The following is a 23,730-nucleotide window of genomic DNA, read 5'->3' as shown; positions in this document are numbered from 1 at the left end:
CCGGCGAGGATTATCGCGTGCTAGAGGCGATTCGTCTCCTCAGCGAGGCGGGCCGCCTGGACTTGGTTATTGGAGAGCGGGGTCAGGCCGGGCCTCCGCGCCCTCAACGGCTGGCGTCGGCGGGAGTGGCGGCTGTCGTGGCGGCATGTTGCTCGCCGAAGCGCCGTCGGCAAGAGGCGGTGAGTGATCGAGGCCGCTCTCGCACTAGGAGAGTGGCCCCGGGGGTGAAAGTACAGCGGGGAAGTGTTTTTGGGCTCTACGAGCAGGTGGGTTTGGGAGTAGGCACTGCGGGCGGGCTGGCGGGTGTTGGGGATTTCCATGCTGCGCCGGTGGGGATACCGGGGGCAGCTTTGCGTGCACGAGCCGCCTCAGCGCCTTTTCAGAGTGGTCGGCGGTCCCTGTCACAGCGTGGGGGTAAGCGGCGCTCTGCCTCGGCCTCCGCTGTGACGGTTAGTGACGTCACAGGCGGGGGAGGGGCGGAGGCCTTGTCTGAGCGCGCAGTAATAGATAACATTGCGAGCCTAAGCGGACATGTGGAGCCTGCGCCTGAGGTGTTGGTTTCTTGTCACGAGAGTGGGACACAGGCTGTACAGGCGTCTAGGGAAATAGGGGGTGAGTCGTTTTTTCCTCTTTCCCCCATTCATAGAGTTTCCTTTTCAGTGGAGCAGGAGATGGCTTTGCAGACAGGAGGGGTTGTGGAGCGTGGTTCTGCTGTGGTTCCTTTTAGCCCCTTATTGTTTTCACCGCCGGTATCTGTGAGGGGTGAGGTGGTTTCTGTGTGCAGTGGTTCTGTGGGAGAGGGCGAGTGGGCACAGGTGGGGGGTCATGAGGGGTCTTTCCTTTTACAATCAGGTACCGGGGATGAGGCTTTGGGTTTTTCTCAGGTTCCTTCTTTTTCGGGAGCAGCGGATAAGGGAGTGGTGGGGTCTTCCCCTGTGGTGGGGCATTTAGACGGGGCTCACCCGGAGGTTAGGGTTCGGTCTTGGGGGGGCCTGGATATTTTTCCCTCTTGGGCTGAGGGGCTGAGGGATGCTCAACAATTACAACAGGGTGAGGGTCAAGGAGTGGGGGTTTTGAGGTCTGGTGTGGTGCATTTTCCGGGTTTACAGGTTGGTGGGCGTAATAGGGTGTCAGGTGAGTTGGCAGTGGTGCATCAAGCGGACGGGGGTCTGAGTTCTCATGTGCAGGGTCCGGCGACGGCTATGGTTCAAACGATGTTGGATTTCAGTAGTGATGAGGAGGTTTGTGGCCCTTCCCCCCCTCCTCTTCAGTTGAGCGCTGTTCTTAAGGGAAAGGCTCAGGTTAGTTTGGTTGATTTGCAGGAGGGGGGTCAGAGTTATGGTAGGGAGGCAGTGGAGGTGTCTTCAGTTTCTGGTTATTTATGTAGTAAGGGACCCGGCACATCAGTCCGGCCTTTTTCTTTTCAGGATGGGGAGCGGTCGGGAGCAGCAGACTTGGTAGGGCGGAAGGCAGCCCATTTGCGCCAAGGTGAAGTGAGGGTGGAGCCTTGCGCGGCACGTCCCTTATTTACGAGGGATCCCATCGTGGCCGGCAGAAGCAGGTTCAGTGCGACCTCGGCGGCCCCAACGAGGGATTTCAACACGGTCAGTGTGAGGGGGTCAGGCGCGACCTCGCTGGCCTCATCGAGGGAGGTCAACACAGTCAGCGTAAGTAGGTCAAGTGCGACCTTGCTGGCTCCATCGAGGGATTACAGCGCAGTTTCCAAGGGCAGGTCCGGCGCGACTTCTCTTGTTCCGCAGGGTCTTCAATTTTTACCTGTGGTGAAGGGTGTTAAGAGTGGTAATAGTGGTGGGGTGTACCGGCGAGTTCAGTCGGCTTCCCCTCCTCGCCCACAGTTAAGGGTTGGTAAGGCCCTGGATCGTTCACGTACACTGGAACGGGTCCGTAAGGATGTGGTGTTGCCTGCCCCTCCCCAGTTGGATGAATCGTTAATTCTGGACTATGATGAGGATAGCCCAGAAGAAGGGGAAGTGCGTGACAATGTGTCTGGGGGGGGGGGGGGCATTTTCATGTATCTCTTAGTTCTTCACAGGCACCGGTGGTGCATGCTAGAGCGGAGTTGTCCAGACCACGAGAGCTCGGCCCCTCAGTGAGGGCTCCTCGGAAGGTTGATGAAGTTTCGCAGGTGGCGTGGAGAGCGGAGACGAGTCAGCCTCCTTTGTTACGTCCAGGTGAGAATGTGGAGCCTCGGGCGCAGCCCAAAATGGTATCTGTGGGGATTGGGGAGGATCTAGTTTCTGGGGGTCTGAGGGTACGCTATACAAGGGTCGTTACGTGAAAGACCAGAGTGTTGGAACTGAGGGGGTGGATACGGTGGTGGGTGCCAAATTGGACATTGGGACGTCTACAGTTGGTGTGGACACGGGAAAGGTTTTACATAGTAAAGAGCTGAAAATTAAAAAATTGCCCTATATGGGCGTTACTAAGCCATTGGGGGCTCATTTAATGTTAAGCACGAAGGAAAAAATATGGAATGGTGAGTATGTGGAACTCTTAAAGTTATTACATAGGGAGGTGCGGGCTAAAGAGGGTTCCAAAGAAGAGGAGTACGAATTAGCTAAGCGCCCCAAAGTCCCATTGACCATCGAAAATTGGACAGCGGCCTTTTTGATATATGCCAGTGTATACTGTGAGAAGTTCCCTGAGCGCTGCGTTTCACTGTTTAAGTATATGGATGTGATTCGTAAGGCGCAAATCACAAGGACTGACTTTGCTTGGGCGCAGTATGATGAAGAATTCAGGGCGCGTATGGCTTGGGATCCTGAGGCAAAATGGGGGGAATTGGACACAGACCTTTGGCAACACACTATGGGTGCTTCAACTAGTGGTAAGCCAATCTTTACGGCCAGCGGTTTGCCTTTACTCTATCGCCCCTTTCAGGCGCGACCCACCCGGGGAGGGGTGGGGCCAGTTACATCAACACAGCCTAGTGTGGGAACCTGCTGGGACTTCAATCGGGGGACATGCAATAGAGAGTTTTGTAAGTTCCGACATGAATGTTCCCAGTGTGGGATGAAGAGCCACCCTTTATCAAGATGTTGGGGGCTTAGGCCTCCAGGTGGGCAACAGTGGTCACAGCAGGGTTCGGGACATCATGCCACGCCACAGCCACCTCCAGCTCCCAGGGGAGGGAAATCTTCCACAGGTTTTGGGTCCAAAGGCTCGTACACCGGTTAATGTGATTCATTTGTCGGAAGCTTTACAAGGTTATGAATCAGCTGAGTTGAGAGAGTTCTTGGTTTCAGGTTTTGGAGACGGTTTTCATCTAGGTTATGTGGGGCCTCGTTTGAGGCGGTGGTCAAAGAACCTTAAATCAGCAGGTGAACATAAAGCGGTAGTCCAGGAGAAATTGAATAAGGAGGTGTGTGAAGGTAGAATGGCGGGTCCGTTTGATGATTGGCCTGTGGAGAATTTAATAATTTCACCCATTGGAGTGGTCCCCAAAAAAGAACCGGGGCAGTTTAGGCTCATCCAACATTTGTCATGGCCAGAGGGTGGGTCAGTGAACGACTTTATCGATGATGAAGCGGCTTCTGTTTCCTATTCTTCTGTTGACGTGGCCATGTCGTTGGTAGTAGCTGCGGGCCCTTCTGCGTTAATGGCGAAATGCGATATTAAATCCGCATTCAGATTGCTTCCAGTCCATCCTGAAGATTGGAATCTTCTAGGTATCCATTTCCTTGGAAAGTGGTATGTGGACAAAGCATTGCCAATGGGCTGCTCCATATTATGTGCGTTGTTTGAAAAGTTCAGTACGTTTTTGCAATGGTTCTTTACACAGAAATCTGGTCACACTTTGGTCACACACTACCTGGACGATTTCTTCTTTGTAGGTGCTGCTGATTCGTTGGAATGCCACAATGCTTTGGTTACGTTTCAAAAACTGATGGTTCATTTGGGTGTGCCATTGGCTCCAGAGAAGACCATGGGTCCTTGCGCGACCATGTCTTTTTTGGGGATAGAAATTGACTCTCAGTCCATGCAAGCTCGTTTACCCCTTGACAAGAAAATGAACATGTTGGAGTTGGTGGAGAAGATGTTACCTAAAGAAAAGGTCATGGTGCGGGAGGTTCAGGTCTTGCTGGGTCACCTTAATTTTGCATGTAGGGTGGTCAGGGCGGGCAGGACTTTCTGTAGGCGTTTAGGCAGGGCTCTGTCTGGTCGTTACTTACCACATCACCGGGTTCGTCTGTCTGCGGGAGTCAAGGAGGATTTGCGTATGTGGGTCACCTTTTTGCATTCCTTCAATGGCGTTCCGCTTTACAGGGAGGTTGATTGGATCTGGGATGTACAGATTTTTTCTGATGCGGCTGGTAGCGAGGGTTTCGGTTTGTACTGGCAAGGAAAATGGTGTGCGCAACAGTGGCCCGAGACTTGGAAGAATGGTGGTCGGAGCATTGCCTTTTTGGAACTGTTTCCAGTGGTGGTGGCAGTTACGTTGTGGGATCAGGATTTGGCTCACAAGAAGGTTCTTTTCAGGATTGATAATCTGGCTGTGGTGCAGGTTATCAATAGACAATCTGCGAAGGATGTGCAAGTTCTGAAATTGCTCAGGGTCTTTGTGTTAGGATGCCTTAGATTTGACATTTGCTTTAGGGCACTACACATTCCTGGTGTGGACAATGACATTGCGGATGCTTTGTCTCGTTCACAGTGGGAGAGATTCCGTGGGCTAGCTTTGGAGGCAGACGAGACGCCGACCCCCATGCCGGAGCAGCTGTGGACGGTAGGCAACACAGGGTCTTTCAGCTGGTGGTAGGTTCATTGGCACCTTCTACTAGATCAGCTTATGAGTTGGCGTGGAGAGAGTTTTTGTCTTCCGGAGCTCGTAACAGAGAACAACAGTGGCAGAGTTCAGTTTATTTTGTGTTTAATGGATAAGGGTTTGTCCAGAGTTACTATTGCTGGGAAGTTAGCGGGCGTTTCCTTTATGGGTAAGTTGTTCTGGGGTTACTCGCCGTCTGCGGGGGAGTTGGGTAGGAGAATGTTGGAAGGGTGGGCTCGGGAGCGGGGAGGTGTTCGGGCGGCGAGGTCTCCTTTGTCGTGGCAGAAGTTAGCAAGTATAGTGTCGATTTTGCCGGTGGTTTGCAGGGACAGGTCAGAAGCTTGCCTTTTTGCCACTTTGATGGTGTGGATGTTTTTTGGAGCTTTTAGGGTGTCCGAGTTGTTGGGTAACAGGTCTACCAAAGGAATTTTGTGGGGGATGTTCGTTTTTCGAGTAGAGGAGTTCATGTCTGGCTTTCTCATTCCAAGACGGATCAGAGGCAAAAGGGCAAGGGTATTTGGTTGGAAGCTGTTGCCTCTTTGGAGACCTGCCCATTGCGTTGGGCGCGACGCTGGTGGGAGTTTTCGGGTGGGGTTTTGGAACATCATGTTTTTCAACACTTGGATGGTTCTGTGGTTACTACATATCAATTGCGCATGGTGTTGCGGAAAGCGCTGCGTCAGCTTGGCTTTGATGAATCCCTTTATGGCACACATTCTTTTAGAATTGGAGCTGCGACAGAGGCTTTTAACAGGGGTTGGTCGAGGGAGGACATAATGCGTTTGGGGCGCTGGACTTCAAACTGTTTTCAGCTCTATGTACGAAGTGAAGTTAGGGATGCGCCTGCGCCTTCTGCTGTTTTGCCTATCTGATACTTCTTTCTCATTGCAGGTTCTGTGGCTGGTCCTCGTTCCGCCTTCCTCACTATTTGGATTGTGGGACATTCCTTCGTTAAAAGAGCTCAACTTCAAGCTCGTTTGAGTTATTTTGGCGCTATGCTTGGCTTTAATGACAGTTTATTCAATGTGGTTTGGAAGGGTGGGGGGGTATGTTATGGAAAGATCTTATCCCAGCTCTTAATTCTTGGTTAGTGGGCGGGGTTTGTCCGGATGTTTTGGTTTTACATCTTGGGGAGAATGATTTGTGTTTGGTTAAAGGTGTTGTTCTTCTTAGAACCATGAAGAAGGATCTTTCTTTGTTACATCAGCAGTGGGCTGGGTGTCACGTCATTTGGACGGAACTGATTCCTAGGAGATGTTGGAGGAATGCTCTTAAACCTAAAGCGGTGGACAAGTCTCGCAGGAAGGTTAATTTGGAAGTGTCTCGTTTTTGTAGAGATTTGGGGTTTGGACGGGTCGTTCATAGTGACATCCGTTATGATGCTGTAGCATTTTTTCACAGTGATGGGGTTCATCTGTCCCGGATGGGGATGGACTTATATCTCTTGGAACTGCGGGAGGTGCTGTCTCGCTGTTTGAAGGTGCGAAGTTTCTTGGGTTAGCACGGTCTGTTCTTTCTTCAGCCTGTTTTCTGGTGCGGCTACAACCCCTCCCCCCACTTATCATGAGTTGTTTGGGGGGTAGAAAGGTGGGGTCTGGTGTTTTTGCCCCCACTGCTTTCTGGGTGGCGGATTATTTTGATTTGCCAGTTTTGGGCATGATGGGAGTTGATAGTTTTGAATTCTGATTTTGTCTGGGGAAGTTGTGCAGGTTGATTTCGGGTTTTGAGGCATAGGCTGGGGGACCTGGACTGGTTTGGGCTGTAATTGGGGTTTTGAGATATGGTTTTGGGGCCTGTTAAAGTTATAATGTTTTAATGGGGCTGTTGTATGGTTTTAATTTGTGATGGGGTATGTACGGGTGGGGGCGGGTTTGATGAAGGGTGAGGGGCGGGGGCGGGTGTTTTGGGGGTTGGAAAACAAGACAATCATTTCGTAAAGGTTAGAATTGTTAGGCATTTGCCGAGGTGTGTTGTTGTAAATGTGCACCTGTTTCATTAAAGCGGCCTTTTTCACACTCTAACTGGTTTCTTGGTCTGCTCACTCTCCCCCACCCCTCCCTCCCAAATAAGTGCTGTTCTGAGAAAAGCACAGTGAGCCATCGACGATAGAGGGTTAATGGTTAATTGAATTACGGTAAAGCTGGGTGTCCACTTTGCTCAGGTTTCGCGTCCTGAGGAGACGCACACCTGCTTTTCAGCCGCCACTCAGACCCAAGCACGACATATTTGATGTGACATGAGAGCCGCTGTCAAGCAAATTCCCGCCACACCTCTGAAAGGAGCTAAAACTGCGCATGCGTGAGACAACGACTGCGCCTAGCACCTGGGAAGACCGGTTGTGGATGTTCCGCCACAGGCGGGTTCCAAAACAAAACACATAAATATGAAATCCTTCAATGGCCGAGCACCACCGTTCACTCGCGTTTAAGGAGACAACATATAAATAATGTATACATTATTTAATGAGTACGGGTAGAGGCACAACCAGAGCCAAATTTCAGGGGGTTGTAATTCTTCCAACAATGTGTCCTTGTATAATGCAACTGGTGCTCAAAAAAAGTTTGAGCTGTATAAAACTGCAAAAAAACAAAGCCTAAGGTTACTTTTCAGGACATGTATTCTCACACTGTGGCAGCAAAAGTAATTTGCAACTTTAAGGAATGGGCAGAGTGAAAATGCAGGGGGCTCTAGGAACGGGTGGCAAAACAACAAAGCCTCGTTAACAAGTAAATGGTCTTTCAAAGACCTGTGAAGTACTCGGGTGCGGCTGCAATAAGACGGACGCCAGACCAGCCAGCCCACAGCAGCTCAAGACCTGTCTGTGTGAGTGCCCAGGAAGCTGACTCAGCCCGGGCGGACACACACGACGGGGGGCTGAAGCCCTTTGAGCCCTATGGGCGTTAAGTTGGGGCAAGTCTCGCCATCACCTCAGGCCACACCAGCAATCTAGGCCGCATAAGCAGGTGAAAATAAACTCGAGACCAGTCCATGAACCTTACCCAAGCATGCTATAAGTCGTTTACAAGGTCCCACTTGGTTTGTTGAAAAATTACAAGCAATAGGCAGGCTCAGCATTGTCTGCAAAAGTGGATTCATAAATGGGTAACCCATCAGAGACTAAGCGAGAGATGAAACACCAGCAGACTGTCCCATGGTGCTGCCTAGATATTTATTATTCTAATGTTCACTTTAAGTGGGGCTTGAAGGACCGCGCTTTCCAATCTGAGTCCTGCTACTGAAGTGTTCCCCTCCTTCAGAAACACAATTAATTTTATTTATTCATTTTTGGAGAGCATGCAGTGCCTTTACCTTGCTTCAGAGCACTTGGTTGGGGAAGGTTAGTGCTGGTAAGAAGAATTGTGCCCAGGTCAAGTTAATTTATAATCTAGTCTGCACGGCTTGGTTTAATAGACAGGTCTTCAACGCCTTATCAATAGTTCCTGAAATCAATTTAGAGCAAAAGGGGGAAATCTAATGAAATTTAAAAAGTGAAGCCTTGCACATATATGGATAGCCCTCAAACTGGATGTATCTTTTTAGGTGAAGTAAGAGTCCAAAGGCCTCATTAAGAATACCCTTTTCGTTCCACTGGGGCCGGTAAGCCGAGTTAGTAGCAACATCGTAAATACGAGATCCACGGTTTACCTGCAAGGATCTTATGCATTTCACCTGGACAGTAGGTGGAAACCCCTGGTGAAAACTGAGGACTTACTGGGCATCTGGACCGAAATTACTGATTCCCAGTAATTCCTAATTTCTACGGCCATCCTCTCATTTGTAATACCTAGTAGCTCTTCCCCCCATGTATCAGTAACTCAGGTGGAATAGAACTACAGGGGTTGTTACTAGACTCTTGGAATGAGGCCCAAAGACTTGTAGGATAGCATTAGACGACTCATTGCATAGTACAGAACATTCAATTTGAGAGATATAAGTGAAGGAGCTCGACCACACAATGCCTTTTTAATGGGTCCTGTGCTCACTGCGCCACAGGACACAAGGTAAACCTCACTGATTAGGCCTAAGTTGGCCAAAACCAGTGTTGGGTTGCTTGTGTTCCCGTCTTGAGGGGACTGGGCTAGCAGCTTGGACTATACTGTTCCTATTGGTGCAGGACAAAGACTAAATTGCATATTACTAGTCTCTGTCTCAAGTGGTATAGTGGGTGAAAATAAATAGTGGACTGTACAGCCTCAGAGATTACCAGTGGCTGAGATTAAGTCAAGAATTTGTTCCATTACTTTGTTGTTTTTAATGAGGGAGAACGTATTGAATACAAGCCTCCGCTTGACCAGTAATCGTTGTAATCTAATTATATTTGGCTCACTTCAGTACAAAGATGAGGCAAGCTGCACAGCGTTGCATTCTCTGAACTTGCACTACTGCTTTGGCTTAGAGGCTTCAACAGACACCATTACAGTAGTTAATCACAGAGAGGACACTGCAAGGACAAGGACTCCAGAAATTAACCGATATATTATGTATATTAATGTATGTACATTATACATACAAATGTGTACAAGCAGGAGCCTTATCATTAGGCATCACTATGTGAAATGCTAGTACAGGATGTCTTTGTAAATGATTTTATATAGTTTCCTGTTTGTACACATTTGTATGTACAATGTGAGATACGATATATGAAGAATAATATATCGGTCACTTTCTGAAGTTTATTTCTTGTCAGTCTCAGCTTGGCCGTTTATCTGTATGGTATAGGCACTATTTACTATTGATTGTTTTTTCCTACTGATCAGGACAAAAACAAGTACTAAAGAAATTCAGTCCTGCTAGACAGAACCAACCACTGTTATATACTGTTATAGTACCCCAGGTTCTGTGAGATACTGGGTTACCGCATTAATTTTTAATGGGCACACTTAAATCGTAGTACAGTAGGATTGATGCTGAGCATTATCCGATCTCTATCCATCAGGCCTTTGGACAGATCCATGTGGCTGTTGTTATCACCTATCAGTATCAAGGTGAAACATTCTTTTGTTTTTTAAATTATTTTTTATTGCAGAAACACAAAAAAGAATTACAGCATTCAATCAATAGTTTAGGTGATCATCATTGCGGTATTGAATACAATCAAAAAGGTCTCACATTGCCGTTTAGCCCACATCCCGAAGGCCGGGCGGCGAATGACTTCATTGTTATTGAATGCATCTAATCGCCTCGAAGGGTATCTGCTTTTACAGTTCCCCCCCCTTATAAGAAACTCGTCCCCCCCAACAATCCCTCGTAAAACGAACAAACAAAGCAGTGTATTTCCATCAGCATAAGCATTCCCGTTCCCCTCCCAGTCTACTGCACCTTCAACGCATAACCTGTCAAAGTAGCACTTATTTCTGCATGAACCCCTCACTCACAACCCCCCATCCAACCCATGGTACTGTCGCCATTTGGCCCACACTTTCCTGAACTTTTTCGGGCACCCCCTTGCTTTATACGTCACTCTTTCTGCTGCCATGTACAGGTCCAACCCTCTCCTCCATTCCTCCAGTCCCGGCAATTCCGGAGCCCCCCAATACTTTGCAATGTCTCTTTTAGCCACCACTAGAGCCAATACCAAGAAGATAAGAAGTGGGCGTGATAGATCGACTTCGTTGGTCATGCCCAACAGTGCCAGCTTAGGTTCACACTGAAGCGTAATCCCCAAGACCTCCCCCAGTTCAGTAAAGAGATGCTTCCAATATGTCTGAATGTTGTCGCATTACCATATAGTGTGAAAAAAATCCCCGTCCTGTTGGCATCCCCGTAGGCATTGTGCATTATCTACCTTTCCCATTTTATGAAGTCTTAGTCTGTCATAATACGCCCTGTGAAGCACTTTGAACTGAATGAGGCGCAGCCTGAATTTGATTGCTACTTCCCGTGGGTGCATGAGTACAATCTCCCAGTCCAGATCCTCCATGACTCCCAATTCCCCTTCCCATGTGTGCCTCAATTTCAGCAGGTCTCCCAGCATATTATTAGTCAGGGTCTTGTAGGTTAGGGAGACCGCCTTTCCCGGGATCTTCTCCTGAAGGAGCCGTCCCTCTAAAGGAGCGTATTCCGGGATGTCAGTAAGTGGGATTTTCTGTGCACGCCACGCATGGCGTAGTTGGGTGTATTTGAAGAGTTGGGAAGGGTGTAGCCCAAATTCAGTTTTGAGTGTGCGGAACAATTTCAGTTCCCCTTTGGCAATTACATCCCCTATTATGGAGATGCCAATGTCGTCCCACCCCCGGAAACCACGGAGTTTGCGGAGTTCCGTCAGCCATTGGCAATGCCACAGAGGCGTCTGCCGAGTCGGCTTCTTGTCCCAACCCATGCGTCTCGAGGCCTTGTTCCAGGCACTGAGCGTGAGGGTAGTGGCAGGCAACAACGGTGCCCGCCCAGACCCTCCATAGATATAGTGCAATAGGTTGTGGGGCGACAACTTCAATCTTTCCAGGGCATAAGTTGGGTGGTCCACCGGGGCATGTATCCAGTCATTGATCGGCGTCATGTGTTCTGCCCAATAGTATGGTTCTAAATTAGGTAATGAAATCCCCCCATTATACTGATGTCTTTGGAGTGTAGCCAGTGCCACTCTAGGTTGTTTACCCAGCCACAGAAAGGACCGCAGGTCAGAGTGAATTTTGGGAAGTACCGGGGCCGGAAGTGGATAGTACTCATTCTGCAATGCATAAAGGAATTTAGGTAGTTTTATCATCTTGTACATTGCGGCGCGACCCAGAAGAGTGAGCGGGAGCTGCCTCCATCTGTCCATGTCTGCCACAGCGTCTAACATTATCCGTTCCAGATTCTTTTGGAACGATAGAGACTTGTCTAATGTAATGTAGATTCCAAGATATTGAAAGCCTTCAGTAGTCGTCAATAACTGGTCGGGCAGCCTGGTCCATCTCCCCACCCCCCCGGGTCATAGAGGATCGACTTGTGCCGGTTGATGGTGTGTCCCGCCCATCTGCCATAAATCCCTAGCTCCCGGAATAATTCCGGGATTGTCGTCTCCGGGTTCGTAATATACAGAAGGACATCGTCAGCATAGAGCGATATTTTCTCTTGCACGAGGTCCGATGTCGTCCTTCGAAAGCCTGAGATGCCCTCATTTTGGCGTATCCTGGCTGCCAGTACCTCAATAGTGAGTGTGAAGAGGAGGGGAGACAGGGGGCATCCTTGACGTGTCCCCCTCTGGATCGGGAATTCCCTCGATAGCTTTCCATTGACCCACACTCTGGCCCTCGGGGTAGCGTATAGGAGCTGGATCCATTTCTGAAATTTAGGTCCAAACCCGAACCTGCGGAGCACTGCACTGAGAAATGGCCAATGTACAGCATCGAAGGCCTTTTCTGCATCCAGGGAAAGAAATCAATGCGGCTCGTCTCAGCCCTTCACCTCCTGGAGCCAATTGTGGATGTGCCTCAAGTTTAGCTTGGTGGCCCTGTCCGGTAAAAAGCCGGATTGGGCCAGGTGTATAAGATTTACAATAACTGACCTCAGGCGCCGCGCTAGGATAGTTGCCAATATTTTAACCTCTGTATTGAGGAGGGAGATGGGACGGTAGGATGCACAGTCCTCTCTCGGTTTACCTTCCTTGTAGATCGGGATGATCGTGGCCAAGGAGAGGTCTGGGGGGAGCTGACCCTCCCGATACGCTCCAGTATAGAGCCCCTTCAAATGCCTACCCAGAAGGTCTGCCGTACATTTAAAAAATTCGGCCGGAAACCCGTTCGGGCCCGGAGTTTTCCCGGGTTTCAGTCGAGCTATAGCGTCCGATATGTCGTCCGCCGTGAGGTCAGCTTCCAGGACCATGAGGTCCTCTGACGACACTGTGGGCAAGTCCACCTGGTCCAAGTAAGGGCCCACTTCCTCGCATGTTCCTAGATCCCTTGCCGTATAGAAAAGTTCATAGTGGGAGGCGAATTTGTCGGCAATTGTCACATCCGAGGCAACTAGCACTCCATCCACGGTTCTTATGGCCTCAACCCACCTGGCCGCCTGTTCCCTATGGCTAAGCCACGCCATGAGTTTGCCTGATTTATCGCCTACGTCGTAAAGACGGTGAAGGGTGGCTAGGGACTGAGTCTTTGCCTCATTAGTGACGAGCTCTCTATATTGTCGTTGAGCATCTAAAAGTTTCCGAAGAGTACTATTTTCCCTTCTGCCTTGGTATTCCTGTTCCCACTTTAAAATGGTCTGTTCGATATCAGTGACTTCAGCCTGGAGCTTACGGCGTTCTTCTCCCTTCCTACTGCGCAGTCTGTCCCATAGGACTGGCTTCATGGCCTCCCAGAAGGTAACTTCCGAGCCCACTGTCCCTTCATTTTCCGATACATAGATTTTAATGTCAGTCCTCAGACCGCACCGAATAGCTGCGTTTTGAAGGTCCCAGGCCGCGAGGCGCCAGGATGCTCCCGGAGAGCCCCGGACGCGGCCCACCTGTATCCATAATGGCGAGTGGTCCGAAATTCCTCTGGCCTTGTACTCCGCCATGTCACTCACCTCCAAATATTGCCTGGACATGAATACGTAATCTAGCCTCGAGAAAACCTTGTGTGCCCCCAAGTAATAGGAGTAGGCACACCGCGTAGGGTGTAGCCACCTCCAGATGTCAGTAAGACCCAGGGTGTCAATCTGGTTGGCCAAGGCTGTCCGTATCCCTCCTCCATCTGCAGCCCCCGAACGGTCCCTTCCCACATCCATCACGTCATTGAAGTCACCCCCCACGATCTGGATGGTGTCTGCCGTGTCCAAGACAATGCTAGCCAGAGCCGTGAGTGTACGTGTCTGTAGCTTAGGTGGTGCATATACTGGAAGTATTGTGTATGTGGATCTATTCCATATCCCCTGAACACCCACGTAAGTCCCCAGTGGGTCTACCCAGGTGTGTGAAATTGTGAACGGGGAGGATTTTTTGATAATGATCGCCACTCCCCTGGAACCGGATGTGTATCCCGCGTGCCTCAACACCCTGAATCGACCCCTAGCTATGAAGGTGCACTGTGTGCCCTTAAGATGTGTTTCCTGGAGTAGGGTAATATCTGGATCTAGTCTCTTAATGTAGGAGTGCACCAGCCCCCTTTTGACTTTGGAGCCCAGCCCGTTCACGTTCCATGTCAAAATACTAACTCCCCTGTTATTCATTGGCTGCGGTATTAGTGTACTAGCCATTCATGAATGTGAAGTGTCATTGAGGTTAAAGTTCGTTTTGGAAATGCAGTGTGGAACTTCAAGGGGTATAACTGCTTCTTTTCGACTGCTTCCCTTACCCCCCAACTCCCCCCTCCCCCAGCCCAGATCAACGTGGAAACCCCCTCTCCCCACCCCCTCCCCACCTCCCTCCCTATCCAGTCCCATCCCATCAAAAGACAGAACTGTCCGTAGGAGAAGGTCTGTCGCCCTCCCACACATCCCTCCCTTAGATCTCTCCTAGTACCCTCCCTCCACTACCGGGACAAGAGAGTGGTTCGGAACACAAACTTATATAAAACAGTGAACTTAAATAACAAAAGGGCGTGTCAACTTGCGTGCTTCCCATCACCGAGCTGCATACTCAATAGCCCGCTCTGCTCCCGTTCAAGATCTGGAGTCCTGAGTCTCTGATTCAGGCGCGCTGTGTTGCTCCGACATGTCCTGTTCCAGCACCCGGATCGCATCCACCAGCGGGTGGACGGATTGACTCTCGTCTCCCCTTTCCTCCCCTCCAGAGGCACAGCTATCAAGTTCCTCGTCCTCGTCCCCCTCTGAACGAGCACTCGTCCTTAAACAGGTGAATCTCGAGCCCGCCTCAGGCCCCGCTCTCGGGGAGGCCAATCTTCCTTTCCATGTGCCTCCTGTGCCACGGCTTCGATAAGGTGTTGCCGGGTTTCGTCTCTTTGCCCGCCTGGAATTCATCCTCCGTGTCTTGGGCAATTCCCACATGGGCCCATTTCGTAAAGATCTGACCAGTTCCTCTCGTCCGGCGGCCTCCCTACTGTTGAGAATTGGGCGTTCCTCCAGCCACTGCCAGGCATCCTCCGGATGAGTGAAGAAGAGCGATTGTTCCTTGTACAGCACCTTGAGCTTCGCTGGGAAGAGCAACAGGTAGGAATTCTTCAAGTCTCTGAGTTTCGCTTTCACAGCGTCAAAGGAGCGGCGTTGTTTCTGCACCTCCGCATGATATGTGCGTTTTCTAGACGGATCTCCCTCAGTTTCCTTGCTTCCCGGAGGATCAGGTCTCTGTCCGCGAAATTAAGAAAGCGCGCAATGACCGGTCGCGGTCTCGCACCCTCCGGTGGTTTTGCCAGGAGGGCCCTGTGCGCTCTCTCAATAATGAAGCAGGGTGAAAATTGCACCGCCGGGAAAGTCTATATCAGCCAGGAGTGAAGGAAGGACACCATATCCGTCTTCTCAATTCCTTCCCTAAAACCGACGAAGCGAAGGTTGTTGCGTCTCGCTCGGTTTTCGGCGTCATCAACCTTCCACAGGAGTTGGTGGTGTGATGCCTTGAGTTTCGCCATGTCTTTTCTCAAGGTCGTAATCGAGTCCTCGGCTTCACCCATCCGTGCCTCCACTTAAGTTACTCTGTCGGATAAATTCCGGAAGTCCTGCCTCAGCAATGTTACTTCGGATCCTACTTCGCCTATCTTCACCTCCAGGGCGGCTCGTGATTCCTGGATATCGGCTCGGGATGCCTGGATGGCCCCCATGAGAAGAGCAGTGTCCGAGCGCACTCCGGATGTGTCCGAGGGGGTTTCCACCATCTGTCTAGGCGTGGCAAAATTGTCCATGGACCCTTGTTTGGGCGGTTTGGGTACAATGTCCTTCCTCCCCATAACTGCAAAGTAGGTGGTTAAGCCACTCGGGACCAATTGTTTTCCACCTTGTGTCTCGCTCAGTAGTCGCGCTCCAACGGGCCAGCCGTTTCCTCAGTAGTATCTTCGGATCCTCGGGGGCCCACGAGCCGCTCACCGATGATTGCGCGGGTCTCCACCAGCTGCTCTTCTCCTCGCCCCGGTTTGTTGTGGAGAACATCCGGCAGGTTTGATTGCCCCGGCGGCTCCCGTGAGGCTCTCTCTCAGCCGCTCCCCTCCCTATGCGTCCCGGCGCAGCTCGTACAGACTCCCGTCGTCGTGGAGAGCCAGGGGTGGTGAGGGACAGGCTGTTGGATCGGGCCCCGGGAGTGGACAGGGCGCAGGCCGCGTCCGTGTCCCGGCAGTCGTCGTCCTGCGCCTGGCTGTGAGCGCGCAGTGATGTCTCTCTTGTCTGCCGCCCTAGTGCGTCAGGGTCCGGGTGTCCGCCTGTGAGCCACTATTTCCCGTTACCAGGTGGAGGGATCTCCGCAGGGGCTCAGCTCCCTAGGACGCCCTGCCCGAAGGTGGTGTCTATCTATTTATCAGAGCCCGTTGGTAATGCCCCTGACCAGTAATGGCCGAGTCGCTATGCCTGAGCCGGATCGGCGGCGAGGGATTCCACTGCCACTCCCTTCAGACCTCCGGTTGTATTGCGTCTAACAGTGACCCTGTAGCCATGCACCCAACTTTGGCCGATCTTACTGGCCTCCAGTGTCTGCCGTGTTCTCCACCCAGTCCAAAGGGGGGCCGTATCCTCACTCAGCTACTGCACACTGAGTACAGTTTCAGCCCCCAGGTCACCGGTCTCTCCTCACGATGCCTCACTTTTTTTCAGAGTTCTGCCACTCACATACAGTCCCAGGCGGAGCTGCCCACACTTGCCTCTCGGGACCCTGTATCTCCGGTTCCCGGGCCAGGGCTCAGAGTCACTGCCAGCTCCTTTTGCGTCACCCCCCCCGGGGACAATCTCCGCCGTACCGGGCGCCTATTGCTCCTCCTGACCTGGGTCTGCCGCAGTGCCGGGTTGCACCGGCTTGTCAGGCTCCGTCGCTCCTCGCCGCTCGGGCCGGCTCCAAGGCCCTCGGAGCGCCTCCTGCTGCTGCGTAGACCTGAGCACCGTCTCTGTCCCGGAGGTCACCCGGCTTCTCCGCGCTGCTCCGCTACACCCCTGTTGTGCAATCGGAAGCTATCTTGCGTTCGCCTCCGCCACACACTTGGCCGTCATCAACGCCGGGGGGGTGGGGGGAAAGTCACGACGCCCCGAGTGTCTTGTTTTCTCTGCGGTCCACGGTCCGAGGTACGCCACAGCCCCCTCCGCACCGACGGGTGTAGGCCGGCCCTGGTGCGATTCTCTGGCGAGCCGCAAACTATTCCGGACTTTCCTCCTCCTTCAGGGCCCGGCCGCCATCTTGAGGCCAGTCATCGGGGCTCCCGGCATCCACGCAACAGGGATTGCACGACCTCCGGTGCCACAGATATTGATGCCTCGGTCCCAGCTGGTGTCTGGTGCATTCGTACGCTGATTTCTGCCAGAACGGGGCTGGTGTGCAGTGTTTTAACGGCGGATTACATGCAGCTCGGCGGGAGCTACTAGGGAGCACGTCTTATCCGGCCATGCTGTTGGCCACGCCCCCAAAGTGAAACATTCTTATGCTCCCGCATAACCAGAATGTTGGTAATCGGTCTCAGATGAAATGATGGGGATCCAAAGACTCCTCGGTTCTGCTTGGTAACGTGGTTCAGCAGCATAGGCTTAGAGCATAGGAGTGTGTGTGAAACATAAGCCAGAAAAGTAGAACACAATTAAAACAACACACATATAAGAAAAGATCATCAACTCATGACACACCTGGACCAGAACCAGCTACTCAATGCCTCCCAATCCGGCTTCTGCAGCAACCACAGCACCGAAAGCATCACGATCACAACCACCAACGACATTCAAACTCTCCTCAACCGAGGAGAAACTGCAGATTTGATCCTCCTTGACCTCTCAGCAGCCTTCAACACTGTATACCACCACATGCTGATTAAAAGACTCCTCCACATCGGTATGTATGGGGATGCGCTCAGATGGATCACCTCCTTCCTCACCGGAAAGAACCTAGAGGATCCACCCCTCACCTTTCAGCCGCGAACCAAAGGATATCACCTGCGATGTTCCCCAGGGCTCATTCCTCAGGTCCACATTCCTTAACGCATATATGACACCGCTGACCAACATGGTCAGATCCCACGGTCTCAACATAATTCCCTATGCAGACGACACCCGACTCATCCTTTCACTCACCGACGACCCCACCACCACCAGAACCAGCTTCCACAAATGCATGACAAACGCCGCTGACTTGTTGAAGAACACAGACAAGATGGAAGTACTAATTTTTGACAATAGCAGCAAGGAATGACTCCTGGTGGCCATCAGACCTAGGACCTGCACCCACTCCCTCCAACCACGCCAGAAACCTTGGAATCATCATTGACAACAAGCTCACCATGGAATCACAGATCAATGCTGTCTCCTCCGCCGTCTTGCACACAAGACTCTACACAACCAAGGACCGCCTACATTAACCACCACCTGAACTTTCACCAACTATCAAGGAGACTATGCTCTGCTTCCCTTTCACTTGCCCATACAGCCCACATCTACTGAGGCAGACATGGAGGACGCTCCTTCTCCCACATTGCAGCAAAGACCTGGAACAGCCTCCCCATGCACCTCTGGACCTTCACCTCACTTCCGGAATTCCAAATGGCCCTCAAGACCTGGCTGTTCGAATAAGCCTCCGGGACCTGCAAGCTCCTGGATACCCTATTGGGTGATGAGCCGTGCTTTATCGCTTTATAAATACTAATTTTTTTGATTGATTGAAATTGAGGAGATTGAAGTTAGTCTCTGGTCCTAACCATTCAATAGAAATGGTAAAAGATAACTTTTAAGTCGGATCTCTGTTCCTAATACCCTTCATGGTTGAGTATGGCGGAACAAGCCTCAGAGGCAAAACATTAACCAATGCTATTTTATAGGAGTTCATCGCCATATATAGCTCTGTAGCTGTGCTGAAAGTCTTTTTCACGTAACTCTAAGAAGGAGCACCCAGGTTTATTCGGAAAGAAGCCACAAATGCTAAAGCCAAAATGTACCTCTAAATGGCTTTGCTTAGCTGCTTATTTGGGTAATATTGAAAAATAAGTCAAAGACTGAATTAAAGTAAATCTCAATTAATGATATTGATATAAAGTTGAGTAAAACCATTTTTTCTAAGTACATACTGGATGTAATTGGCTTTTTATGATGTTCCTGGGCTACCAAGACGTCTAAATGTCTTAAAGTTGCTGTCAAGAAATTCAAGCTCCAGTGTCAGCTGGAGTGTCTGGCCAGTTTACTAACTTGGTTTGATAGTATAGAAAATGTAAATGGCTGGAACTTTCGATTGTTGGCTACACTCAAGATTGGGTCAAAGATACTGCATAAACAGTTAACATGGACTACCTTCTGGTTTGGGTTAGGGAATGCACAACGCTTTGGAAATTGTGTGCAGCCTATATGCATGTTATATTCACCCGACCAAATAACTTGCTGGACAGTGAACAAGGGGAGGGACATAGGGGATAAGGGTATATGCCCCAAATGTGGACTAGCTGCCACAGATAGTTTACATATGTTTGCCACTTGTCCCAGATTGATATCTTTTTGGAAAGAGACGGGTCAGATAGTGGCAGATTGCTTAGGCATAGACTTACAATTAACGGAGGCGGAAATTATGCTTGGATATAAATCAACACCGGTTTCAGGCTTAAGATCTCTCTTTGCCATTATTATAGTTACTGCCCGTCTATGCATTGCGCTGGCATGGGCATCCACAACATCTCCCAGGGCACTAGAATGGTGGGCAATGCTGACAGAAATATATACGAAAGGGAAATGGCTATAGCTAAGACTAGAGGAATTCGTTCTGGGATGACATTTTTAAGAATTTGGGGGCCCATGGATAAAGGAGAGCAGTAAGATTTAAATTTGTTACTCTATGTTAAGAGCCCTTACTTATCCATATATTTATTTTATTATGCATGTTTCTTTTTTTATCTGGTGCTAATGGTGATGATGTATTTGCCTATCCTGCTCATCATTTGTACATATCTGCCTCGTACTCGTAGAGACATCGTATATTCCTATCATTATTTATTTGTATACAGCCGCGGTCGGTACAGGTAACAGCGGTGGGGCGGTTGGGCTGTGTTGGGGGGGGGATTTTCGAAGGACGATGCAGAGGGAAAATTATTTAATTTATTTAATTTTCCCTCATCGTCCCTCGAAATCCCCCCCAATGCGGCCCCACCGCTGTTACCTACACCGACCGCGGATATTTGTGTATGTTTGTATATATTCTCCATCGTTATGTCTCTAGTGTATTCTCTGAGATAAATAAAAAACATTTATTAAAAAAAAAAGGAAATTGTGTGGAGCCATAAAAGTACTAGGCACACAGGGCCAAATGTCTGTTACACATGGGGAGTTCCTCATAAAAACTGAAGTTTAAGATCTGCTTTGATCTCTTGCTCCAACCTCAAACCGCACTTGAGTATGGTATCCACTGGCAAGAGGCTCAGCCAGTTACTAGGCCACAATGCCGTTTGTGAGGTTTGTTGGTCCCCCTTTCTGGCTGGTTTGCTTTGTGACCTTTTGTTCTGAATAGGTAAATAATACAAAGAATAAACTTCTGGAAAATTAACACAACTTTTTGAGTGAAGCGCAAGGTAACATTATTTGTTTACCTACATAAAAGTGGTCAGGAACACAGCTACAAATATTTTCTAAAGCATCTGTACAAATGTAATGTGTTCACAAGGACAACTACAAGTTGCAGTATACATGATATATCTTGGTGGATTAAAGAAGGTGGGGCTATAACACACAAAGATTATCTACATGCACTTTTCATTCCTCCTAAGGTATGCAGAAATATTTTGCCGGTTTTATCAACTCAGCACTCCAGCCAACCAAAGACCAGAACAGCCTCATGTTGTGGGTTTTAATAGAGTGATGCAGTTTCATCCAAGCCGAATCTTGAAAACTTCTAAGGATTTTCTGAAAGTTGTGCCAATACCACTTTTTTTTCCCTTTTTTGTTGCAATATCTCGCCATATTGTTCTCAATTTCTTTAGAATTCCTCTGAACAGTTTTCAATCATTACTTTTTGCTAAAAATTATCAAACAATCCTTATTTTGAGGACAAGACCATGATCTACTAGTTGTATTAATGGAAATAAAATATAATATATCATATAGCAAATTCCTGCAATCACTGATCCTGTTGTTACATGCTAAGAGAAATAAAGATTGATAAAACTTAGTTTACTTAATAATGCTACTCATTGTTCAAAAGTAGCATTTCACTTTATTGATCTTAGATTAGAAGAATTTCTAGTAGCATCTAAGAACAATTGTTACTTACCTGTAAACAGGTGGTTCTCCAGTATTGGTGTCTTTCATTGATTCACATGCTTGAATATTCCCCGTCGTCGAAGTGGGAGTCCCACGGTAAATAAAATAGCAATAAAATCCTAATAATATATGTATGTAAAAACATAACACATAAATACACACTAGAAATAGTTGCAAATACCAAGTCATAATTCCCACATAGGAATACATGGCAAGAGAGAAAAAACATTTGTAACATATCCTAGTCATTATGTTAGTCCAAACTACAGCCAATCAGGCACAAGCACCCTCCAGAACCTTCTCCTCAGAGCTCAGTCCCTCAGATTTTCATAGCACAGGAGTGACAATAGAGTCTAGGAGGAGAAGCAAGCCTCTGAGGGGAGGTGGGTGGGTCGCATGTAAATCTATCTGGTTTGAGCCTAAGATAGGCTACTACTGCTCACTATTCTATTCAAGCATGTGAATCTATGAAAGACACCAATACTGGAGAACCACCTGTTTACAGGTAAGTAACAATTGTTCTTCTCCAGTATTAGGGTGTCTTTCATAGATTCAAATGCTTGAATAGAATAGTGAGCAGTAGTAGCCTATCTTAGGCTCAAACCAGCCATGCATAAGCATGGAAAAAACTCAAAGAGACATAACGTAGTCATGCAAGTAATAACAATAGCCATATAAAACCATAAAGGCGGAGGGAAGACAGAGGCTCACCTTAGTTAAAAAGATTGCGAAGCACTGCCTGCCCCACTGCCGAATCAGCTTCGTTGATGGCCTCCAGGCAGTAGTGTTTCGTGAAAGTATGCCTGCTGGACCACGTGGCTGCTCAGCAAATTTGATGGAGCCGTACAGTGGCAAACAGGGCAGTAGAGGATGACATCGCCCTGATGGAATGAGCCCACACTGAAGACTGAAGAGGCCTGCCGGCTTTCTGATGGCAGAAGGAAATTGCTGAAGAAATCCAACATGCAATAGTTGGCTTGGTAACAGGACGACCTTTGTGCATGCGTCCGTAGGCAATGAACAGTTGATCGGACCTACGAAAGGGTGCCGTCCTGTTGATGTAAAATTGAAGACATCTTTTAATGTCCAGGGAATGTAAGCGTTGCTCTGCCGGAGATTGAGGATTGGCAAATAAAGTTTTTAAGAAAACAGGTTAATTAATGTGAAAATCAGTGGGCACCTTAGGCATAAACGCTGGGTTGGTTCAAATCATTACACAGTCCGATTTGAATTGGGGGAAAGGAGGCTTAATGGTGAAAGCGTGAATATCACTCGCGCGTCGTGAGGAGGTTAGAGCAAGGAGAAGGGCCACCTTCCAGGTCAAAAACTTTAAATCCGCTTTGTGGATAGGTTCGAATGGTGACTTCATTAATTGTGCCAATACAACATTGAGATGCCAGGTAGGAGGAGGACGCCGAATGGCCAGAAACTTCCTGAAAAGACCTTTGAAAAATTGGCGAATGACTCTGAAAGAGCAGAGCGAGGAGGAGCCATCATGACGGAAACGAGAAATTCCCGCCAAGTAAACTCGCAAAGTGGAATGGGAAAGTCCTGATTGAGCCAGTTGTAAAAAGTACGGCAGCAGCTGAGCCAGAGTGGAATGAACGGAATGGATGTTGGCAGCTGCGCACCAGTGACAGAATCTCTTCCACTTTAGCTTGTAAGTCTTAACTTTAGACGGAGCTCTCACATGGGCAAGAATGTCCCTGCATTCTGGCGAAATATTCAAATGGGCAAATTCAAGGTGCTCAGGTTCCAGGCCGATAATTTGAGAGAGGAGGGGTTTGGATGACAAATCTGACTCTTGTCCATCGTGAGGAGATCCGCTCGAGGATGAAGGAGGATGGGCTTGCACTGTGAGAGGAAAAGCAGCTCCGAGAAGCACGCTTGTCGAGGTCATCTGGGAGCGATCAGGAGAATGTGGCACGGCTGTCTCCGCATTTTCCACAACACGCGAGGCACCAGCGGATGTCTACAGAGCAGTCAATGATTTCTTCCGACGCTTTCTCTCCCTCTTGAAGAATCTTTAAAGCCTCTGCTTTGGAGGACTCCGGGATGTGGGCCACAAAGGCAGACATGTCAGACCACATCTGACTGTCGTAGCGTCCCAATATGGCTAATGAATTTGCAGCCCTCACTGTAGTAGAGGCCATTGTAGAAAATTTCCGCCCAATAGCGTCAAGGCGACGACCTTCCCGATCAGGAGGAGCCGTAATGGGAGAAGTTGGGTTTCTGGAGCGGCACTGAGCAGCCTGGGTGACCACTGAATCAGGTTTAGGCTGCGCAATCAGGCAAGCTGGGGAGCCATGGGGCGCCTTGTACTTTTTCTCTAAGCGAGGTAGCTGTGCCGGGATGGAATTTGGCGTTTGCATCAACTTTACCCCCTCATTCCAGATGAAGTCGATGATGGGGACTGTATGGGCCTGCATAAACAGTGGACTTTTGAAATCGTACAGAAAACAGTCTTCGTCTCTTTGGACCCTAGGCAGCTTGAAGCGTTGAGCCGCCTTATCCATAAGCTGGTGGAAGCTTGCAATGTCCACAGGAGGGGAATCCTCTGGCGTCACGGGAGGCGGGGACGGCGTCTGGACCTGGAAATGGCCCCACTCGGCCCTATTACCATCGTCATCATCATCATCCTGAACCTCACCATCCTCTCGCACTGGGCGGAC

General features: G+C 49.4%; 1 protein-coding gene across 1 annotated transcript in view; it reads right to left on the bottom strand.

Moving 5' to 3' along the window:
• NIBAN1 (niban apoptosis regulator 1) overlaps positions 1-23,730 on the bottom strand; it is a 457,319-nt gene that overhangs the window by 186,954 nt on the left and 246,635 nt on the right. The window lies entirely within an intron of this gene.

This window comes from Lissotriton helveticus, chromosome 1_1 (genome assembly GCF_964261635.1).
Source record: "Lissotriton helveticus chromosome 1_1, aLisHel1.1, whole genome shotgun sequence".
Lineage (NCBI taxonomy): Eukaryota > Metazoa > Chordata > Amphibia > Caudata > Salamandridae > Lissotriton > Lissotriton helveticus.
Note: the sequence above shows the minus strand (reverse complement) of the source record. Positions and strands in the feature narration are given on the sequence as shown.